At 45.2% G+C, this 23,769-nt stretch overlaps 1 protein-coding gene across 2 annotated transcripts in view; it reads right to left on the reverse strand.

The window, feature by feature from the left end:
- KCND2 (potassium voltage-gated channel subfamily D member 2) overlaps nt 1-23,769 on the reverse strand; it is a 501,119-nt gene that overhangs the window by 130,735 nt on the left and 346,615 nt on the right. The window lies entirely within an intron of this gene.

Here is a 23,769-nt window from a genome sequence, read left to right on the forward strand (position 1 = left end):
ACTGCTCCCATTCCTTGAAGCCCTACACTGAACCCCTGCAGCATCTAGGGGGAGCTCTAGGCTCCCACTGAGTGCTAGTCCAAGGTCTCTTAGGGAGCATGGGACTAGGAGAGAGCTGTCTCCTGGTGGTGACTGGGACATTGATCCCTGCTTCCAGGAGCTTTCTGCTGCTGGGGCAGGCTCTGCCACCAAAGCCCAGATGAGGACAATGTACCCCTCCCTGCCCCAGCAGCTGGGAGCTCCCAGCCTCTACTCCACAATCATGGGGTTGGGAATGGGAGATCCTTATCCCAGCACTGGCCCCATGTCTACAGAGATGGTTCTGGGAGAGAAGAATTGCCCAGCACTGGCTCCACAATGATGGAGCTGGTGGTGGGAGATGAATATCTCCCAGCTCAGGCCCCATGACTGTGCTCCCCAATCACAAAACAGGCCTGGGAGCAGGGAGGCATAGTCCCCACCCAGACACTGGTGGCAAGGCCTGCCCTGGCAGCAGGAAGCTCCTGGGTGCAGGAAGGAATCTCTCACCTCCTGGTGCTTAGCCTAGCTCCCAGTCAGGCATCTATGTGTGTGCTACTGTGCAATAAGTAATTGAAAGTAGATTTACTACTTGCAATTGCAGGTAGCAAATTTACTTATGATTAGCACAATTTCTATGTGTTAAATATCTGTACATGTCGACTGTACGGTAATTAGCTCTAATTTTGAGTAAAATGTCTTGTGTAGAAGCACTCACAGAGAGGTAGTTAGCCATGTTAGTCTGAAATTAGGTGGAAAGAAGGGCAGAGTGGTAAATACTGTATTTATTTGAATCCAAGATGAGGGGGTTTTTTCCCCTCTCTGTCAACAGGGGCAAAACAAGCCTCATCACTCTGCCTCTGCCTCAGGCCTGAATTTCAGCTCAGGGCCAGAGCTGGAGCTGCCATGACTGCTGCTACTGCAGAAACCCTGAATGCAAGTCAGGGGCCAGGGCTAGCATCCAGGATGGGTGGCAGGCTGAGTTGAGGATGGGCAGACGATGGGTGGTAGTATGGATGAGTGGGAGATAGGCCAGCAGCATGGATTGGGGATTGGGCCAGGGATCAGGCAGGGAAGGGGCAGCAGCGCAGCTGGGAGACTAGGTTGGGAATTGGATGGGGGATACATACTGCTGCCTCATCCTGCCAGCCATGCTACTGCCCTGTCCCTTGATTCATGTTGCTGACTGGGCAGCAGCGCAGGTCAGGGGATGCGGCAGCATAGTGAGAGTAGGATTGGGCAGCAGTGTGTTGGGAGATCAGGCAGTAATATGTGCTGCTTCCCTAGCCCCTAACCCATGCAGCTACTCCATCCCTGTCCTCATCTCCATTCCCATCCCCTGACCCATGCTGCTAATCATCTGGGATCTGGGTTTTCTGTTCATCATGGAAAAATGCTATAAAACCTGGATTTTCTCACTTGAAGGACAACCCCCCAGATTTTCTCCTTTAAAGGAGAAAAACACAGGAAATGGTGGGTTTCCCTTTGCAGGCTGGCAGAATTCTAGGCTGCAGGGGGCTGGGGGGGAGGGTGATCAACAGGTGGCAACATGTGCACGTGTGCACATACACATGCACATGGCTGCTAGGTAGCATGGAGAGCAGCTCTCACAGCTCCCTGCAGGTAAGTCTGGAGGCATGGGTGGGGAGGGAAGGAAGGCTGGTGGTGGAAATTAAGGCCCCCATAGTGAGGGAGGGAGGGAGTTGGGCAGGGCTGGGGCAGGGACCTGGAGCCTGGGGCTGGAATGCATGGCTGCAGGGCCTGGGTGGGGAGCAGGATGAAGCTGTTGGTGACTCACCCATGGGGCTAGGTGGGGGTGACTCCCCACTGTTGTGGGCACTCCAGGAGCAGGGCCATGGGGGACTTCTACCCTGCAATTTGTGCATGGGGCAGGGGTGGGCATTGGCTGCCCTCTGTGGGCTCAGGGCTCCCTGCCCTGCTGCCCTTCCCCTAGGGACTATGGCAGGGCAGTGGGTGCAATGCCACTACTGCAAGCCTTGCGTTTCCATGCCTATATATATAGTGGCAAAGAAAAATGTGGATTTGGGGGGTTTTAATCAGAGAATTTGTGGGTTTTTATCAGAATTTGTGATTTTTAAATAGAGAAAACCAGGATTGCTGATTGAGCAGCAGTGGGTCAGGGATGTGGCAGCAGCAGGCATTGCTACCTCATCCCCTGACACATGCTCTGGCTGCATCTGACATGCTGCTGCCCTATCCCCTAACCTGTATTGCTGCAACATGCCCTGAGAGGAGAGCAGGGGATTGGGCAGAAGCATAGTTCAGGGGATGTCCAGCAATGTGTCAGAGAATTGGACAAGAGTTCGCATGGAGGATCTGGCAGCAGTGAGGGCTGGGGATCTGGTGTAGGGACAGGTGGCAGGGACACAGGGGAAAGCAAGTGACGGGGGGAGAGGGGGATAGGGTGTGTGCATGAAGAGCAAGTGTAGGGGAGCAAGGTGCCAAGCTCAGGCTGCCTGCCCCCCTGTGCCTGGGGACATATTTAAGATAACACTCCAGTAATTAGATCTTATACACAGAACATTATAAGCAATTTATAATTTTCCATTTATAGAATATAATTACTGGGAGTGGTCTTAAATCAGCATAATCTTGGATTTGAGTAAATACAGCATATGGAGATCTCCCATAACAATTCTGAAATTGTGAAAGTAGCTTGTTGTTCCATTCTGGGACAAACCCTCTGCCATAATTTTGCAGGACACACTCCTCTGTTACTAGCTGTCCGTATTAACACTAATTATCAGACAACTCTCTGGATGCTTCTCTGCAGCAAGAAGCTGTGGGGCTGTTCATCACTAGTTTCTGTTGTGTGTTATTCCTCGGTGTCCCTCGTAACAATCTATCTCTCTGCTCCTGCTTCTAATAAGCAGATTTTTCTGAATGTCAGCCTAGCTTCCTTAGGGCATGTTGGATATAGTAGAAATGGGTGGTTTCTTTCCAGTCAAGAGAGTTATCACTGGTAGAATTTGTATCCTAATTCTTTTGTGAGAAGAGTGGCGCTCTGTCTCAATTAAGGTATTGGTACAATTCTGATATTTGCGGACATTTTTTTCCTCTCACTAAAACATTAGTCTTTTCTCATTGACCTTCATCCTCCTTGCTAGGATAAATAACTCATAGGGCGTGTTCACACGTGCAAGCACATGCGCTTGCAGCAGCTCAAACAGAAGGGGTGAAAATTTGAGCTGGGGTTTTTTGCTTCAGTGCACATGCTCGGACATGCACTTTGTTGTGGAGAAAATTGTGGCACTTGGGGCAAAATAACCCTGCCTGGCTCCTCCCGGATCTTTAGACAGGGGGAGCTAGAGCCCAGGGCCAGCACCAGTGCTGTCCCCAGCACTATAAAAAGCTTCCCTGTTCTGGCCCCAGCAATATAAAAAGCCACCCTGGCAAGTAGCTCAGGGCTACTAGGTCTCAGGAGCTTTTGGAGCCCAGCCAGATGGTACCTGGGGACACAACCCCTTGTGCCAGCTGGACTGCTGCAGCAGCCCTGAGAGTTCCCTGCACCCTCTACCCACTGCAGCAGTCTGGCAGCGGGGACTGTTGCCTGGCTGTGACTTGCTGTGCACCTGTCAGACTTGGATGGGGACTGCAGAACCAGTAGAGGCATCTGCCCCTCTGGGCCAGCTGCCATTGGACTGTGGTTGCAGGGTTGGCCTTTGTGTGGCACCACTGCCATTTGTGCCCCCTGCTCAGTCATTTGGGCAGCTATCACCAGGAAGATGTTCTGGGTGTGGTGGCCTGCTTTGAACTGTCAAAACATGTCCTCCCCTATTTGGCCAGGAGGTCAGCCACAGCCAGCTGGGTCCAAGGTGCCAGCTCTGACCAGGCAGGGTCCTGCCACTGGCCTCCCTAGCAGGAATTCTGGTGTTCCCTATTGGAAAACTGAAAAATCCCCGATAAAAAAAATCCCAAAGTGACTCTCTAAAATACCCTCAAATCCATGTTCCTCCAGAAGTAAAATAAAGGACCACTATAGAGAGAGAGAGAATGAAACAGAAACAGCGATCCGTTGGACGATGTTTTATTGTTATATCTACAGTGTTAAAGCAAGTCTCTTATCATAATAATAAAGTGAACCTTAAATACAGGTTTCACGAATTCATATTTTTCTCCCCTCCCACAGGGCAATGGCCCCCACATAAGGGTTGGTTCCCCTCACAAAGGCTTCCCCCCAACACGGGTTTCATCCCCCCAACAGGGGATTTGGCCCCACCAAAAGAGGGTTCAGTACTTTCACAAGGGGTACAGCCCCCCAACAGGGGATTCATCCCCCACACAAGGAGTACAGTCCCTCAACAGGGGCCAAATGGCCCCCACAGGGGCTACCACCCCCTCTGCAAGTCCCACATGCCCCACCCTATCCCCCCGATTGTTGCCCCACCTGGCCTATCCCCCACCAGCTGTTGCAGCCCCCCCAATGGCTTTGCCACCCAGTCCCACCCCCCAATTTGCACCCCCAGGTTCCCAAGGCTACCTCCACAACCCCAGGCATCATTACTTACCCCCCCCCCCGAAAAAGAACAGAAAAAAATGGGGGAAAAAATCCTCTGCTTACCATAGAAACAGGGGTGGGGTGGGCTCCGGGACCTCCTGGCAGAGGCCCCCCAGGCAGCACAGGACAGCAGAGGGGCAGGAGGGCCTGGGCTGGGGCTGCTGGGGCTGTCAGCATGCCTGGCAGTGTGTGGGTGGGGCCCCAGTCAGCAGCCAGACGCAGCCAGATTGGAGGTAAGTGCCAGTTTTTTGTTTTTGGGGTTTGGTATTTTTAGTATGGGGTGGGGGGCATGGATGGGGGGTTTGGGGGGATGGGGCTGGAAAAGTCAGGGGTCAGGGGCCGGGGAGCTGGGGGAGTGGATGGGGCCATCTAGGCCCCTCCCCCCTCCTCCAGGCCCCCTGACTGCTTACTTACCACGGCCTGGCTGGCCGTGCGTTTCAGCACCAGGGTGAGGGCGAACCATGGAGATGCTCTGGCAGCCAGAGAGGCTCTGTGGAGGACCCAGCCTCTGGTTGCCTCAGGTTGCCTGCCCCGCTTTTTTATACTTTGCTTGTTTTAGACCCCTGGATATCCAAGGATCTACTTTTCTCCCTGTGCTACAAGTCTGCAGCGCGGGGAACATTTTTTTGTTTCCGCATGTGCCTGTTGCCCCTCCTCAAAGGGATTTGAGGTGGGGCAAGAGGCACATGAACACTCGTGTGGCAGCACCCATAGTGTTCAATGCTATTTTTGTGCATATGTAACTCTTGACTATTAGCTCTGCTGAGCACATATACCAGGTATAGCTGAAACAGTTTTCAGTGTGCTTAGTTCTTCCTCTAATCCATTCAATATTATTTATTTTCTCTTCATGCTCTACCTTGTTTCTATATTTTTAAATGATAAAGAAAACTGACTCAGATAGCCTCACTGCTCTGTGGCAGTGAGGGAAGTATGGAGCATTGAGTATTGACAGCGCCTATGCTACCTTAACATGTATTGCAAAGTGTTATAGCATAACACTGTAGTTTTGAGAATGATTCACAATAGCTTCTTAGATTCATTTGATAGTTCTTTGCTGACTTTATCCCTTTATTTTTAGGGTGATGAGAATTTACATTTTTAGTTCGACCAAAAAAGTTAAAAAATAGGAACATTTCATTATGACTTTATGTGAAATAATAGCTGTAATCAGCACTAAATAAATCAAAGCCCAGAGTGCTCACATATATTTCTCTGGTAGAAGAGCAAAATGTCATGCACAATCTATCTGACAAAGTCACATAAAGGATTTGGAGGGAACAAAAGGAGAGAACAAAAGATCGAACAAGAGCCCTAAATTTGGGATAAATGGTGGTAATTTCGCACCAGCATCTTACTGGAAGGTAACAGTGCTCATCTGCTATTTATTCACTTTTGCTACATAATTGTAACCTTGCCTCCCTATTTTTAAAAATCAATTTACAATTTACCTGCACAGTCGGCCGATTTCCTTTGAAAGGACATTTATGAGATTATGTGAAATTAAAAGCTAATGAAGTCTGCAGTCCACTTGGAAATCACTAGCATCCTCAGATAATCAGTGCTTCCAAAGAAGCCCTTCCAGACTTCCAAACTACTGGTGTACACCAGGATGTGTGCCTAAGGCTATCCTAGTTAAAATTACATTATAGGCATATACAAACAGTTCTGGAGACAGCCCCGTACTCATAAAAGTTCTTAATTGAACCCTTCCTAGGAATGGAAATCAACAGCTGGGATCCAAAGTCTCTTTTTTTAAAAAGTGAGTCTTGTTGAATTAGTGCATGGACAGGCAATTATTTGGGCTGGAGGGTCACTTAATGAGTTTTGGTGAGTTGTTGAGGGCCACACACATGCACGCATCTGCTCGCTCACTCTCTCTCACACACTCACTCACTCTTATACAAACACTTTCCCTTTCTCTCTCTCTCTCTCACACACACACACACACACACACTCCCTGCAGCTGGGTTGAAGCTGGCACCAGAACAGTAGTGAGAGTAGGAGCATGAGCCCACCTGGAGCTGTAATGTCTTATACCTGCTCCCACCCCATGCTGCTTGGCTTGGCTGACACTGGCAGGCAGGAATGGGGCTAAGACCTGTGTTGCACTGGGGGGCAGGGCAATGGCATTTGCAGTCTTGTGAAGCCAGGCTGCATGGGTGGGGAATGCCTCTGTCACTTGGCCGCCCCTGCAAATTCACTGACTGGTGGGGGCTGGAGTAGGGGCTCAGTTCCCCCCCTCACCTGCCCTGCCTACTGTGCAATGCTGGCTGGGCAGGTAGGTGGGCTCCAGCCTCTGCTGGTGCTATGGGCTGGGCAGAAGCAGATTCACCCACCTGCCTGCCCACCCAACACTGTGGGGTTGGACTTCATGTCCCAGGCTCCCACATGGTATTGGGAGGGAGGGACTGATTCCACCCAACATCCCCCACTGCACAAACAGAGAGCAGAGCTGGAGCCATCACCCCTGGGCCCAGAAATTGATTCTGTCCAGCCTGCGGTTCTGGTTCTGGCTTCTTCTGGCACTGTGGGCTGGATAGAGGCAATTGAAGGCCGGATATGACCTGCAAGCTGTATTTTGCCCACCCTTCAACTAGTGTCATATTTACAAGAGTAGTTTCTTGTGCATTTTAAGACATTAAAGACTACATGTTACTTGTTTATGCATGAGGGGAAACCTTACAATTCCTGAAACTATATGTACACCGATATATCAGTCCATGTGTATATAAAAGAAAAATTGACAGTATTGGCAGTCAGCTTTTTTTTTGGCTCATGTGGCCAATTCTGTCATCGATAAATTACATATGGATGCATGCAGCAGCAGCATGCACACAACCAGGAATACAGCCTGGCAGCTTGGAGACCAGTGTCTGGCAGGTGGGGAAGGGGCATAGGGGTGCAGATTGAGGCCCCCATGGTGAGGGAGGGAGTGGGGCTGGGGCAGGAGCAGGGGCAGGGGCAAGTCCTGCCCACTCAGGATAGGATGGGACATGGGACGGAGCCATGGGCGGCTTCTGTGGGGCACATTGGGTAGGGGGCAGGGAAAAAGGGGTGATTCCACCATTGTGTGCACCCCCAGGGGAGGCATGGGGGATATGTTCCACGCAGATTTGTGCACAGGGTGAGGGTGGGCTGCATGCTATGGGCTCAGAGCTGGGGGCTGCACTAGCCTCTTCCCAGTGGGGGCCTGGGCTGGGGCTGGGGCTGTGCTTGGGTTGGATGGGGTGGGGCAGGCAGCAGAAACACAGAGGAGGGCTATGGAGTGGCCATGGCAAATTTTGGGGTGGCTGTAGTCTCCCTTCCCAGTGCCACCACCACCAACACTGTCCCTGCCCATCCTGATTGCAACCACAGCCTAGCCCCCCACAAGGAAGAGGCCGACATAGCCCCTAACCTGGGAAGTTCACTCTTACCCTGTGCACAAATCTGGGGGGCATGTGTGCCCCATGCTGCCCCCAGAGCTGTGTGCAGCAGCAGGAGCCACCTCTCCCTTTCCTCCCCCTGACCCAAATGAGCCACCTGCAGCTCAGTACTGCATCCCGCCCTGCCCTGGCTGAGTAGTGCCTGCCCCTGCCTCACTCCCTCCTTCACTGTAGGGGCCTTGATCTCCACCCCTCCCATGCCTCTTCCCCACTACCAACTTACCAGCTAGATGCTGCTCTCCAAGCTGCCAGGCTGCATATCAGCAAATGCATCAGTATCGGCTGATATGGCTGGTAATAATCAGTCATTGGTATCACACCAAAAATGTTTATTGGTGTACCCTTACCTGAAACTTCAATTGGACGAAAAAGCATACAGAGAATTCTTGTGACCCACAGATAAGTTTGGGCTAGCATGATACTTTGCATAAGTCAGTTCTGTTCAGTCCTCTAATTGCTATGGGCACAAGAACATGGAATGAACAGGCATCTGGTATGCTTTGGGCACCTTTTTGTGACAAGGAGTATCTTATTGCACGTTTGCCTATCCTAACACAATATAAACTTTGAAAATAAGAATTCATGTATTTATTAGCATTTTCATACGGTCTGAATATTTAAGCTAAGGAAAGATTTTAATGTAGGGGGTCCCTGAGCCAGCACAGTTCTGGGGAGGTAGGAACAAAATGGAACCAAATGTGCAAGTAGCAGTTCTGCTTCCATGGCCAGCTACTACAGACAGTCATGCTTCATGGCTTCACTAACCGAGTGCAGGTAGTGGAGGATGACTTGCCAATGCTCACACAACCAAGCTTCTTAGAAAAACTCTATGGACTCAATTTGTAGACTTTTCGGTTAGCAGTAAATAAAATCCTTGCACTGCTGAACTTAGCCATAATGCCTGACTCAAAGGTGATTGAAGTCAGTGGAAAGACTTATATTACTTCAATAGCCCATTAATCATGTTCCCAGCATGCAATGAAAGGGGTTATGGAATTCCACAAAACAAAACCAGATGACCAGGCTTCAACTTTTCAAAAAAACAGTGCTGACCTAAATGTCACAAGGGCAGCAGAGGTAATTTCACAGGCAGCCTGAAAGAAAGAACAGCTCATCACTAAAGCCTAGTAATGATTAATTTCCCTATGTACAAGTCCAATTATTCAACAAAGAAAAATATGTACAGTTTTAAAAACGGAAGTATCAGAGTACTATGGCATCTGTATATACTCAGACATATTCCAAGTTCCCTGCAAAGATACTATTCATATTTAAATCGTGTCCTAAGATACCCAGTTGGTTCACCAGAAAGGACAGAATCCAGCAGCCTATTGCCTCATCACATTTGAATATTCAGAAGATCTGTTGGATCCCCCTTTTATTATCAGTTAATCTTTCCTAGGGTTGAACATTTTTATATCTAGCACCTCCTGTATTATTACACAATTTTCTTAATGCTAACAACAACAACAGAAAGGGGGGAATGGTTAAACTCATAGATAAAGGTATGTTTTAAAGGTATACTTCTTAGTGCTGAGAATTTTTAAAATATGGATACTTCCATCTATGTGTTGTTCCTACTTATACAGGTTAGGAACACCTGAACTAGTGTAATACCTGCCTCTGATGTTCACCATCTACTTCCACAAGCTATTGGTGCCCTCACTCAAGATATTCTGATATTAGGAAGTTAATATACCAATATATGAATGATAATACTTTGATATAAATTTCAGTGCTTACTGATAGATTATAACATAGCCTACATATTTGCATGTCACAGCACCAAAAGGCAATGTCAGTGGGTTGGGGTTTTTTTGTTGATGCAGCTATCTGCAGAAAGGTAATTCTGCTTTGCAGAGCATTTCAGTATTTCAAATGTGGTTTCATACATATTTACCTGCAAATTAAAATTACTAATTCCACAGTTCTTTGCAAGGGGAATGCAGCTGTGACACTGGGACAGACCTTAAAGATCTCAGAGCAGCATTTTCAGGAGGAACCACTGGAAACTTAGTGGTCCTGAGTAACTGGATGGCTCCACTAAAGAAGGAAACCAGACAAAACTGAATACCTAAGTGGCAGGTCATTTTCTCTTGGACACATATGTGAGGTCTATGGTACCAACTTTGAAACTTAATGGTCTCTAGTGAAAAGTGTCAGTTTTGCTAATACCATAAAAATACTTACATTACTTAATACCCCTCTCCCATCCACATACGTGTTTGCATATGTATCTGTGCTTGCACAAATAAAAAAACAGGTTTCTACAAAGGCTGCAAATAACGCATGGTTGAATGATTCTTTTGGATTAATGGCAAATATTAGCAATGATACTTCTTGTTACTATAGGCAAATACAAAATGTGGCTCTACTTAGCATTTAGCAAGGCACAACAGCGTCTACATGAGATGCTGACTGGGCAGTTAATATGCAGTCTAGTACTTGCATACACAAGTACTGCATGACTACACAGGAACTGGCATTACTGTACAGTAGTGTCCTTGCACAGTTGCCTGGTGATACTTACTGTACAGTAGCTCATTACTACTGCTCACTAGCATCGCATCATGATTCGTGCCCCACGACACTACCGTGCAGTAGTAACGAGCTACTTTGCAGTAAGTGCCTTGTGTAGATGCAGTCAGCATTCACCTAAAGCAGCAGCTCTCAGTTTTCAATATCTTTCACAGACTACCAAACACCCTTATCAACAAGCCTTAACTTTGCTTCACTGTGTATGAGTGGAACTCTGATGAGATAATATGGACAAGTGATAATCAACCCGTACTAGAGCAGTACTAGTGATGGAGTGAAATGCAGGCTGGTTTAATTTTTTTCTCTGCTGCAATTCCTGCAGTGGGCTGAGTAAGTCTGAGTGAACTGGGTAAATGCCAAGCAACGGATAGCTGCAGTTGATACTTTTGGCCTCACTCAGCAATTTGAAGACTGAAAGACTCCTTTGTTAAAACAGTTTTTTGGTATGGAGCGTAGCTATGGGATGCTTCCCTAAGACCATTCTTGATCAATCAGTTACTGAAGCCAGATTGGTGTGTTCAGTATATTCAGCATGTGAGGTTTCAATTAGTTATTACTGCTGTACTTAAATAGTGTTTACTTTACCAATTTAGGTATCACCTCTGTGAAGGTAACAATTATAAGACATCACCAGAAGAGACAAACTCATATCATTTTAATGGTGCTCCCAGAGCCATATCATGACCCTGTCAGAAGTTTTCTTTCCTTGTTTTTCTTTTAATTAGTAAGAAATGCTCTTAAGCCTTTGTAAACTGTTTTTTTCCTCTAAAAGATGAAAGGATTTAGAGTAGAGCTATCAGTCTCAAATGAGCCTGAATTTTAATCTTCTCTAGCTGAGGTGAACCTGGAAGGTTAATACTTACTACTCCTTAAAATTCATGTGAATGCTTTCAACCAGCTGTAAGATGTAGTAAAGGGAATTATGAATTAAAGGCTGATCAATGGTATAAGTGTCTTTCGCTGACTTTACAAGAAAATTCACCCATTTTTCTGTTAATTTCACATTTTATTATACCCAAGGTAGGTTAATGGAACATTACATTTAATTTACCTTTTATTTAAGTAAAAGGAGCAGTATTGTGTTAAACTGCAAGAGCCATTCCTATTATGATTGGGTTACTTGGTATGGGGTCATGCTATTTTGTCTCTTCTGTACCTCCAGTTCTGCAATACTGCTGCATTAATATTTTAGGAACTGCAGTCTTAAATGACCACATTTTGTGGCCAATTGTTACTCGCATGGTCAGGGACCAGCAGGCCAGGCCCTATGAAGATAGACTAAAGGGCCTGAATCTATTCAGCCTCCATGAGAGAAGGCTGAGAGGGGATCTGATGAACGTCTTTAAACTCTCCAGGAGGGACCAGTGGAAAATAGGTGAGGCTCTGTCCCTCTGGGCACCACCTGGGATAACAAGGAATAACAGCCACAAATCAATTGAGAGCAGGTTCAGGCTTGATATCAGGAGGCATTACTTTACGGTTAGGGCTGCCAGGCTCTGGATTGGGCTTCCAAGGGAGGTGGTGCTCTCCCTTACCTTGGGGGTCTTCAAAAAGAAGTTGGATAGATATCTGGCTGGGGTATTATGATCCTAGCACTCATTCCTGCCCAGGGCAGGGGGTTGGACTTGATGATCTGTTCAGGTCCCTTCCGGCCCCTGCCCTTGTGTATTACATGGTCCCAGAATTATTCCTGGGAAGAACTCCTAGATCCAATCAGCATTTCTTGCCCAGGTAGAAATCCAGACCTCTTCCCTATGCATCTAAATTAGCTTTCTTGTCCAAATGTGGCATCCAATCTGCTCTTCAAACAGAACCCTACTGAATTGATTCAGGAATTGTGCAATTCTCAATAAACCCTATTTTTTAAAATTTGGTCTTAATAAATTGGGCCATGACTAAAGAAGCAGACAGTTGTGCAAAATACCCAGCCCAATGACACTACTCAGATTAGGATATTGTAGACAACCAGATTTGTAATTCAGGCTAAGTAATGTAACCATCTGGGATGCCCCTTCTAGCCAAACCCTACCATCCTGTTAATTTACCAGCAGCAAGCAGATACCAGCTCTATATCTAACTCAGTTTCCAGATAAGCTGGCCCACTAAGAGAAGGAGTATTTGTCTTTTGCTGACAGCAACTGCATCCTTCTAGCCAGCCTGCCATGAGGCAATGGCTGGTACCCTCTCTTGAATCTACCCTGTCTAGCAATAAAGATGATGAAACACTGGATACACTTGTATACTGCCAACACAACTTCCATGCCAATCTCCATCTTGACATTGTACTAAAATTTTGTGTTCAAAGAGTCAGCATGATTAAGAGCTTTCAGAGACTTGCCTTATAGAAGTAACTTGACACTCAAAAGCAGCAGATTGAAGTCCAAGGAGATATTGGGAATATCTAGAAATGTAAACCTAGCTTCTCATCTATATACCCTCACCATATTTGCAGCAGAAAGAAGGAGAAAGAAGAGGGATTGCTACTATAGACTTGCTTATCAGTCACTAATCCCTGCATATGAAATTAGGGAATCTCATATCACCCAGGTACTTTTGGCACACCTGAAAGAGAAGCTCTCAGATTCACTTTAAAAAGCCTTGCAATGATCCTACATCATACTATGTGATATGAGCACTCTACAGTCTTGACAGTTTGGAATCACTTCATCCATGCCTTTAAGACAATATCTTTGGGCATACACCTTTCCTACATTGTATATTCCTTCGCTATAGCAAACCTATTATACCTTGAGCTCCTATGTGGAGAAAGCCGTTCTCTTACTTCCACTACTGGTCCCAGGCTGAGATGGGATGGATGAGACTCACCAGTGCACTATTCTAAAGGAACGTCCTGTTCCACAAGGGCTGAAGCAGTGTGCCCCATGAGTCACTTTTTAAGAAGTTTTGTACTGTATTATATTGCATAAATTCCAATAAGCTTTGACCTCAATAAAGCCCCAATTTCTTCCTAAACTCAGATTTTTGGCTTGTCTTTTGTGGATACTATAACGTGCTGTTGTGCAAAAAACAACACTAAGTAAGCCAATGTAATCTGTTCTGACTGCATTGCAGTATCAGCCTGGGCACATTTCATACTGGTGCACATTGAAACCATCAATCTAAATTCCTCTGGATGGGACATGCCTGAGACCTAAATGCACTGCAGACCTGACAGACTAACTTGCTATAATTTGATGACGTCAAATATATGTCTAAAGATCTGTGTAGATATTTCCCAGATCCGAATTACTCCATTAGTCTCCATGCCCTTCTTATCTGTTTCTGCCCTGGCTTGTATCATGGCTCCTTCCCCCCATAATGAGATGGTTTCTGCACACTGCAGATAAGAACCGTCTCTACTGTCTGCACAATAATGGGTACAGCCACTCTTGAAAATTTTGGACTGTAAACTGCAGTTACACTCACCTCATCATCTATACCCGTCTCACACAGAGCTTTAATCCTATCCCTATGTTCCCCTTTTGAATTGGATTCCTGTCTGTTTGAGCCATAACTTTCTGTTGTGTGGAAGAACTCACACTCTTGACTGCTGCCAACACGCTAATGCTGTGCCTGTGCCTGGCCTACAAAACCATGTCTGGATTTTGTTGCAGGGGGTATGCAGGGGTGAGTGCAGTGGCTATGGTGATGTGATCACAGCTCCCTTTGACTGTATGCTGTCTGTGTGTTGAACTGCAGTGCTTTCATAGAGCTCCAGAGCCCAAGTGGTGAGCACAGCTGCTGTTCTGCTGAATTCAGTGGCAGGAGAAAAGAAGGGATGACCAGTAGGAATGCTCACCCCTGGACCCTGGAGCTGTTTGAAAGCAGGGACTCCGCCCAGACCTTGCACCAACCAACTGGTGGGTTCAGAGCTCACAGTAAGAGCTGTGTTGACACCCAGGATCGTGGCAAGGGGGTGTGACCACACCTGGTTTGGCTGTGCGGTACTATGCAGTGAGTTCTCTTTTCTTGCAGATGCCACACTGCTAAGGGAGTGTGGCCACAGGCTAGCTCTACAGAGGTAGAAGAGAATCCCTTCAGTACTCAGTTCTCATGCAGAAAAGCCTTTGGTGCCATCCTCCCAAGTTCCCTAGGAGGAATCTTCTGGCTCCCTCATGTCTATGATTTCAGGCCAAATTCTTTTCTCTGTCTTCCTTTCCTTGTCCCAGCTCTAGGGGGGTGGATGGGAGTGGGGCTAGGATTTCCAAACTACCTGCCACTCCAGGGCCAAGTCCATACCTCCAGATGAAGTGGAATCTTATACCTAGGCTAGTTTCAGACTTTCCCCACAGGGTCATTTGAATCCTATCTGAGCCTGTGATTCCAGCTTGAGAATGTCTCTCTCTCTCCCCTGTTTCTCCTTTCTTCCTTCCCTTGCCTGTTCCAAGAGGGAAAATAGTCCACCAGAGGAAACACCCTCACCTGCTACTCTCCCCTGCAAGGAACAGTTTTATGTCCTGCAAGGTGTAGGGGCCAGGTTCCTAGGTTGCTGCCAACCTGTTTATGCACTGTAAATGCTCTCCACTTTAATTTAGGTGATTTTCAGCCCGTCCATGTTGTGTCACCTGGTCCAAGCAGCCACATTAGCTGCAGCAGGCTGTTCTTCCTGCTTCCTCACAGATGCTTCTTCCCAGTACAGAATATCACCCTTCCCTTTTTATGGGTGATATCCAGTAATTTATGCTACTCGTTTTTGTCTGACAGTTAGCCACAGAGCCCTTCCAAAGCCAGTGGGGTGAGGGTTGGGCATGCAGTCCTTAAAGGACTTTGAATTCTTTCCTTTCTGGCTCAGACAGAGCTTCTCCATCTACAGTGGTGGTGGGTATCCTTTTGCTTCTCTCCTCTCTCTCATTTCAGGACACAGTTTTTGCTGCAACCTAAAAATCTCATTAATTAAAAAGCACATGTTCTGTCATATGACAGGTTTTTAACTCAGGAATATGTTCTTAACTTGATTAAATTGGCTTTAGAAGTGTAACCCCTATTAACATTAATCGCAGTCTTGTGGCTGAAGCACTGAATATCAACTTGAGAATAAATCGTTAAAATGCAATTGTTTAACTTTTATTGCCCTGTATGTCAGGGCTATCAAAAGGAGTTCTGGTTGGGCTTTTGCATTTCAGGGAAAAGGCAATTTCATCTTTTGTTGTTACTATTCAGATTTTTCATTTAAAAATCAACTTTCTTCTTTAGATCTACTGTATTTCCAAAATGGTTTCACCCTGTAAAAAGGGCCTTAAATAGATATAGATCTATTTAAGGTCTTAGGATCTTCCATATGTTTAAATTACATTAGTTGAAGTGTTAAGGAACAAAATCACTAACCAATTCAAAATACTGAAGTTATTTTTAGGTTCTGACATTGACCCATGTAAAATAATTATAAAAATGCCTGGTTTTAAAATAGTTAAAATGTGAATAGCGTAGGAAAGGGCCATTTTTAAACGAATAAATTGCTTTAAAATTGCAACTAGATTTACAAGAAAGCATACAAGAACCCTGTTGAGATGAGCAATTGAAATGTGTTCACGTATCAGAAAATAAGTTACTACAGCTCTGAACTGAAAGTGCTATGTAAGTGCTAAGTATGGTATATTAACCTTCAGGGTACACAACACTTCATTTTCAAAAAGCTGGGCAAGCATTAGTAGGCTACTTCAGGGAAGTGTTGATTTTCCTCAATTCCCACTGAAATCAGTAGGAATTAAAAACCTACTCCAACTCCTACTGGAAAGATATCCACTGACTCAGCAGGATTTGGACTGAGACTATGGGATGAAATCAGTAGGTGGTATGTGTGCTGAGTTCTCATGATGGATATATCCACACCCTGCTGAACTGGTCCTCAACCTACTGTGAGATTTCCGCACATACAAGACATATTACTTGGGAGTTGATCTTCTCTCTGGTTAATTATTCTCTGATTTTGGGGTAAGGAGCAGAAGTTCTTTTACATTTTTGATGCAGCTATATTCTTAATTTATGTTCTTAGCTACCAAGAATGTAGGAAACTTTATAATATGAATTAAAGGTACATTGATAAATAAACTGTGCTTTCTTATAAAAATATGGGAGAGTACAAAATAAGGATTTTTGTATTCCTTAAATATATATATTTGATTAGGATTTGGGATGTATTAGGAGTGTAGGATAAGGTAACAATATTTATATTTTTCTCAATATTACATTAAAAATTTAGCACTCTCACTGCTTTGTCCACATCTACTTCTTTATATTAGGATATGTGAATGTATTGAATTCTTCAGTATTCCATGCCAAATCCCTTCTCAATTGGAACAGTACTGCATATTTCAAAAGCAGCTGGCGAACAGGTAGGCAGTTCATTTAAAGCTTATTATGTAAAACTCAGATTTTGATCTCATGGCTCTAATATGTTTTATATATCCTATACAGTACAAAACCCATAAAGGATATTTTTTTTTAAATGTAGTGCACTTCATAAGCTTTTTCTCTACTCTCTGTATATTACAATGTTCCCAGTTCATGACGTTTGTTTCAATTTTTGTTTTTAGAAGAGATGCAATTTTACACCATTTATGGAGTAAATTAAGTATATAAAATATAATCTGACCACAAAGATATACCATCTCAGTATTTTGAAAAGACCTAATATTCGCTTATTTGACCCTTGGACTAGAGGAAAATGTGCTTCACTTCTAAGGAGATATTCCCAACCAGTGCTTTACAACTTGAGTTTATAAATACCATCAAACAGGAAAAGGCTGGCATTGTACACAAGATTCAAAGAATGAGGAGTAGAGCCAAGGAGATGATCTATTCAAGAAGCCATTTCAAAATGCCTCCCATCACTAAACACAAGGCTAAGATCTCACAAAATGTGACTGAATTTAGTAAAATGTTATTGTTCTAAGAAGTTTAAATAAAATGTGTAAGGTAAAATGTTAATACACATGTAATATTTCTGTTACTTATCCAATCATGAAAGCATAATGCAATCTTTCTCTGTTTTGTACTGGACCAGGAGGTTTTGGGCCAGATCAAACTTCCATCAACATCAACAGCCATCCTTCCAATGAATATGGAGACACTTGGATTGGTTCCAAAGCATAGCTGGGTGAGGATGATTTATTAATACTTTATTTATTAATCAGTTTTAGGGTTACCGTATGTCCAGGTTTTCCTGGACATGTCCTCTTTTTTTAGATCATCTAATCTCCATGTGTTTTTTTTTTTTTTTGAAATATGATCAACTGTACAGGACTTTGGTCAGCTCAATTGTGAGAGTGGGGTGGGTGCCTGCCAGCCCTGGGAGAAGCTGTCCAGGCACTAGGGCTGCAGAAGGGCAGGGGAAGTGGGTAGAGGGCCCTTTAGGAGCAGCAGGGAACTGTGTGACCCCCAGCAGCAGAGATGATGTCCCCAGGGTCCTAGAACCTACCAAGTTTAGTTTAGTTTCTCTGCTGCAGCAGAGCAAGCACCCCCAGGATCCTAGCACCTGCCTTTTTTCTATCTATTCCTCTTGCAGCAACATCGGATCTCAATGCAGGGTGGGACTGCAACTTGTGGAGGGGGCTGGGTTGTAGGCGGCAGCCCATTGTGGGTAAAAGGTTGCAGGGGTGGGGCAACTGCGAGATGGAGGGATCAGGGCATGGTGGCTTGGAAACGAGAGGTGGGGGACTGTGGGTTGGGGGTAAGGGTACCAGCATGGCCCAGGGGGGCCAGGCATTGTGGGTTGGGAGTGAAGGGCACTGACAGGGTCAGGAGTTTCCAGGTCAGGAGTGAGGGACAGCAGCAGGGCTGAGTGAGGGGGAATGGAATGGTAAGGGCCAGGTGTCCTCTTTTCCTGAATGGGAAATATTAATAAATAAAGTGATTAGGCTTACCATAAGTGATTTATGAGTCACCAGAGGCAAATATTCTTGTGGGGAGCTCATGGTACAGCTTATGAATTTGGGTTAGTTTGTGTAAAAGTGCATAGATTGGCATTCAAATAAACTAAATTAAAATAGCTAAATGTGGCCAGTCTGTCCTGCTATATTGATTTGTTAATGAGCTCTAGTAAGAAAAAAAAAAAAAAAAAAAAAAAGGAAGGCTTATCATAGAAAAATCAGGGTTAGAAGGGATCTGAGGAAGTCATCTAGTCCAATCCCCTACTCAAAGCAAGCCATCCCAGCCAAGGCTTTGTTTACCTGGGTCTTCATAGTTTATACTTTCATAGTTGGTAGGGTTGGAAGGAACCTGAGCAGATCATCAAGTCCCATGGCAGGAAAGAGTACTGGGGTCAAACCACCCCGGCAAGGTGTTCATCCAGCCTCCTTTAAAGATCCCAGGGTAGGAGCCAGCACCACTTCTCTTGGAAGTTGGTTCCAGATCCTAGCCACCCTGACAAGGAAGTAACGCCTCCTGATATCTAGCCTGAATCTACCCTCTGCCAGCTTGTGACTTATTTCTTGTCACTCTTGCTCAGGGGAACAGGGACTCTCCCAATGCCTGCTGGTCCCCCCTGACTAGATTGTAAATGGCCACTAGATCTCCACCCTCAGCTTTCTCTTGTGGAAGCTGAACAGGTTCAGATCCCTTATCCTCTCCTCGTAAGGCCTTCCCTGCTGACCCCGATCATGTGGGTGGCCCTCCTCTGGACCCTTTCCATGTTGTCCACAGCCCTCCTGAAGCACGGCTCCCAGAACTGGACACGGTACTCCAACTTCAGCCTGACCAGTGTTGCATGGGTCTTAAACACCTCCAAGCAATATTCCCTTTAAGGAGCAGCAGTCCATGAGTGTGCCACCTTGGTCCATGAGCATGCTGCCTCCATCTGGTGTGGGACATTTACTGAAGGGAGCTGAGGGCTGGGGTCCGGAGGCATCCACGGAGTCAGTCACCTCATTATAGAAGGCAATCGGGTTGGTCAGGCATGTGTTGCCCATGATGAATCCAATGCTGACTGTTCCTAATCACCTTCTTGTCCTCCAAGTGCTTAGAAATGGATTCCTTGAGGATCTTCTCCATGATTTTTCCAGGGACTGAGGTAAGGCTGACCAGTCCATAGTTCCCTGGACCCTCCTTTTTCCCCCCCTTTAAGGATTCGCACTACATTTGCCCTTTTACAATTGTCCGGGACCTCTTCTGATATCCATTAGTTTTCAAAGATGATAGCTAGTGACTCTGCAATCATACTGGCCAACTCAGCTCGGATGCATCCTGTTCAGCCCCATGGACTTGTATATATGTCCAGCTTTTCTAAATAGTCCCTAACCTGTTCTTTTGTTGCAGTGGGCTGCTCACCACCTCCACAAACGTCTGGGAGCTGTCCTCGCCTGTGAAGACTGAGGTGAAGGAAATAGGCATTTCACCTTTTCTGCATCCTGTCACTAGGTTGCCTCCCCCATTCAGTAAGGGACCCACACTTTTCCTAATCCTCCTCTTGTTACTGACATATTTGTAGAAACCATTCATGTCCTTTGCCATCTGCAGCTGTAACTGCACTTTGGCCTTCCTGACTTCATTCTTGCATGCCCAAGCAATATTCTTATATTCCTCCCTACTTGTTTGTCCAAGTTTCCACTTCTTATAGGCTTCCTTTTTGTGATGTAGTTTATTGAAGAGTTCCCTGCTAACCCAAGCTGGTCTTCTGTCATACTTGTTAGTCTTCCTGCTTGTTGTATTAGGCCAAAGAACTCTAGTTTTAGTAACATTCCTGTTATTTTTACTTGGAGAAGGAGATTTGTGCCAAAGATAGACGAGCTTTAATAGTTCATGTTAGATGCATGTTAAGTTACTTCATGAAGGATGTCCACTGAATTTTATTGATACATCACTTTTTATAACAAAAGTATTTGCAGCAATGAAATGTTGCAACTGAAGTAATGCAGTGCAATTTTTATTATATGCTGCTTTTTTCGCCTTTCATTTTTTTTACCACCCTGAAAATTATGTTCATAAGAATTTTGTCATGTGATCCAACCTTGGCTGTTCTTTATAAGTAATTACCTGCTCATGGGTTTGACGTGGTGTCTACACTTGTAATGATGTCCCTAGTGTGATTGCCCAAAGATAAATTTAAACATGATGTCAGTATCTAATAACACAAGTCTGAGTTAGACCATGAAGTCTACTTGCTCAGGAACAACAGCAGATTAATAACATTTCTACAAATGGTGTAACCACTAGAGAGGAACAAAAAAAGTAAACTAGTGTGTATGTGTAGACATACCCACAAAGTGCATTAGCCTATTCTAATGTGCATTAAAAAGTGTCATTAAAATATGCTATTTTGTTAATGCACACTAGAATAGGCTAATGAACATTAAGCATCACTTAAAAACCATGTGCTGTAGTTAATATGCATTGAGACAGGCTAGTGTGCATTTTCCTAATACCTCACAATAGAGGGCATCTATACACATGTTCTAGGGTGTGGGGGGCACTTTAGAGTGGCTCCGACATCCACGCTAATTAAGGCACCCACAGTGTGATGTATATTCAGCATCCCATACTTCAAAAGTGTTGGTTGCCCACTACCATTTTGAAAATGTGACAGAGGCTGCTTGCACAGGGGCCTCTTGAGAGGCAAGGTAAGCCCTGAAAGAGGGGCTGAGTGTTTGAGAGACCTGGTGGAGGGTCTGGGTGAACCCAGTGAGTGTGGCAGAATACAGCGGCTTACTGAGGAGGCCATGTAGAAAGATCTACAGAGGGGTCCAAGCTCAGAGAGTGGGAGTGATCTTTTGAGGGGCCTGAAAAGGCAGATTCACAGAGATGAGGAGGCTGACAGAGGGGAGGACTCGCCCTGGCATCTCAACTGGCTTGTGCAGGGCCAAAGTCCCGTAGGAGCCAAAAGGGTGATGTAGACCACAGCAGACAGACTGTCAGAGCTGGGAGAGCCTGGAGTTCTCAACTGGCCTGGAGTGAAGCTAGGGCCTAGGAGAAGCCAAAAGGTCTTTGTGGTCACAGCCAAAAGAAAAAAGGGTCAAGGGCTGTGCAGCCTGGGATGATGATGACTGGTCCTAGGCCATCTGATAAGGAGGGATCAAGGGAAGAGGTCTAAGAGAGAGAGTGAGCTGGGAGCCAGAGATGGGGGAGTTGGATGGGAGATGAAGCCAGGGCCAGGGGTCGCAGTGGTTACTAGCCCAGGAGGGGCATAGGACATCTAGAGGAATCCCAGAGGGGGACAAGTAAGGTCCAGGGGGAGGCCAGGGAAGCCCAGGAAGATGTGGGTTCAGAGGCCCAGAGAGGGGCCAGGGAAGACCAGGACCATATGGGTTCATAAACCCACTGAGGGGCCTGTGGGATAGAGTGCAGTCCAGTGAGCGAGGAGGGGCCAGAGGGGTCCAGCAGCCCAGCGAGGGGCCAGGAATAGAGAGATCTGAGGGCCTGGAGGGCAGCTAAGAAAGTGGAGGACTAAAAGGGTTCAGGACAAGAGACTAAAAGGGGTTGGCAGCCTGGAGAGGTGCTAGGAGAGAGACTGAGGGACCTGGTAGCCCAGGGAATGATTGTGCAAGACCAAGAGGTCTGAGGGCCCAGAGACTGAGGGAAACCATGGGGTCTGGCAGCATGGGAAGTGGTTGTGAAGAGAGACTGAGAGGTCCGAGGCCCGAAGTGGGGCTGAGAGATGCTGAAGGGTGGGAAGGCACAGAGGGGCTGCATCAGCAAGTTACAGAACTTCTGAAAGGATTCCACCTGCAAGGCATGGGGCATGGTGTAGGGAAGGTAGAGCCATGCAATTGGTCCTGGCCTTACAGGCCAATCTGGGTGGTCACTGTAATAAAACCAGGGTAGTCTCTCACACTCAATATCAACTAACATCTAGGCGTGGTGGGTGACAGCTGGGCAGATTGCCCAGGGCATTTCAAAAGAATTTTTGGGTTGCCTGTGACAGATAAATACAAAAATAATAACAATCCCTGCCTTGCCCCTTTTCTTGTGTAAGAGAAAGTGCTCAATATTTGATATCTGGAAGTTTTACAATTGAGATCCTGATAGGCAAAAAGTCCTTTTATCTTTATTTTCTTGACTCCTTTTTGCTCTGCAGATTTGATGTGAAAGCATCTATAGGTATTTCTGGTAGAAGAAACCCCAAATCTTTACAGGTACCAGGCACCAATCCCTTATACTTCCTGTAGTAACCTATTCTTACTGATCTTGACACACATCTGGCCTTGAATATATTTGCCTTGAATATATTTTCTAAGGCTTATGATGCAATAACGTAAAAGAAATTCAAATATTTTTCTACCTGGTAAGACAAGTAGTTTTGGAAACCATGTAGTTGTGAGTAATTTAACTGATCAATAGATGGAATCAGTTCTTCAAAACAGAACACTGCACATATAATTACATGGCAATAAGTCATTTAAAGTATTATTGTATGTGATTGAGCTCTGAAATACTCAGATACTTTTCTAATCTCTCCAGAGATTAGAAAATTGTTTTGTTATAAACTTCCTTTGAAGTTTGAACCTGTTAGATTTTGCTTCTGAGCCATCATTTCCCCCCCTAAATCTATGAGGAAATGCTTGTATTTAAGACAACAGCCTACCCTACACTATTCTTCAACATTAATCAAGCAATTATTTCCCTTCATTTAGTTTCCAGGCCCTTGTTTAGATAAAAATAACAGCTTTTCACCCTATTATCAAAGCATAGCATCTTCAAGCTACGAAGAATGTTTAACACAACAAAATCTTACAGGCTGAAAGCTAACAAGGCTGCTAGTATGACTAGCTCTGATAGAGTGTCCAGCTAGGTTTATGAATGATTCTTCGGCAGACTTGTGACAACAATTTAAAATTCTGCTCATGTAAGAATGGGGGAAAAAAATAACACCCTTCAAAGCCAGGAAGCCACAGAGAAAAGCTGATTCTAATATTGGTATTAAACTGGAAGCATTAACATATTGCCAGTCACTGATGATGTTTCTTTTGATATTTGACATTTTGCATATAAAATACATAATTATACAGAATAGTATAATGCAAGAAGCAGGATGAACTATTGTTGATATATGACAGGATGCTTCCTAATGTTGACCTGACAATTCCTAATGTAGGTTCAGCTTACAGTGCTTTGTTAATTGGATTTGTGTGATAATGAGCAATTACGAATGAATGATTGGGTGAATGGTACATGAGAACAGAAAGCTCTCTCTCTGTCACTTAGAGAAACAATGATCAGCATTTTTTTTTCCTAGAAGATTGTTTTGAAAAATAAAATAAGAAAATGAAAGTTAAAAATAGACATTCATGTAATTCTGACCCTAGGTTAAACTGAGGATTATAAAACCAAAGAAAT

Source organism: Crocodylus siamensis, chromosome 4 (assembly GCF_052110815.1).
Source record: "Crocodylus siamensis isolate JL-2025a chromosome 4, ASM5211081v1, whole genome shotgun sequence".
NCBI classification, from domain to species: Eukaryota; Metazoa; Chordata; order Crocodylia; family Crocodylidae; genus Crocodylus; species Crocodylus siamensis.